Source organism: Propithecus coquereli, unplaced genomic scaffold, assembly GCF_000956105.1.
Source record: "Propithecus coquereli isolate 6110/MARCELLA unplaced genomic scaffold, Pcoq_1.0 Scaffold17, whole genome shotgun sequence".
Classification (NCBI taxonomy): Eukaryota; Metazoa; Chordata; class Mammalia; order Primates; family Indriidae; genus Propithecus; species Propithecus coquereli.
The window spans coordinates 7,439,016-7,440,026 of NW_012141635.1; positions in this window are offsets into that span (position 1 = coordinate 7,439,016).

Below are 1,011 nucleotides of genomic sequence, written 5' to 3' on the forward strand. Positions count from 1 at the left end.
TAATTAAACTATTTTAAAAACTGCATATAAAGAAAAACAAAAATCTTCCACATTATTAATAAACTGTTATAGAACTACAGCTTTTAAAAATTATCCTGTCTATATATGGAGGATATTTTACTCAGTAGAGACCAAAAGAAAAATTTAAGAAATCGAAATTTAAAACTTGTGAATGAAACTGCATTGAAATATTGAACTCTATAATGAGCTACTAATTGCCATTGTTATGGTCATAATACTTGCCCCTTATACCCCCACACACATCATATTAGCATTTTAAAAAACTGTATCTAAATCATTGCCTCTCTTCAGGAAATTGTTTATTTTCAATAACCTTTAAAGTAGGTTGGATGGTTATTATTTCCTTTCATTTAACAGATGAGAAAGATATCGGGAACCAGGACACCCGGCTTCTTATCTGTGGAGCTGTAACAGACAGCAGCAACCTAGTGAATCACGATTATTGGTCACCCTGTGCACTCCTATTGGCCTGGGACCTGTCACACAGCCTCTCTGGGGTATGTCCCCATCTACAAAATGAGAATGGAGAGATCTGCCCTCCCCACCTCATAGGCTTACAGGAGAATCAAACAACATAGTACAGGCGAAAACATTTTTAAATATATAAATTCAAGGTATTTGCTGTTACTCTTTTTAAACTATCCGAAAATCACTGACACTAATTGTCGCATGCTTCATATTGTTTGGAAGGCAAGCACTTAGGAGATGCCTCTAAATGTTAGTTCCTTTTCTTTTCTCTCTTGATGGTAAGAAAATGTTTAAAAGTTTGTCATTTTATAGAATTTCAGAGTTTACAGGAACTTAAAGGTCATTTTATTCAATCTCTTCACAGCACCGCTGATGATATGTTAGGCAGCCTCTGAGCACTTGAATTGAAAGTCAAACTTCCCACTTCATGGGGCACTTGTCCTCTTTGGGCCCATACGAAGTGTCATTCTGTTTCCCACAAGTCTAACAAGTACTTCAATGAGCTCCAACAGAAAAGATAAA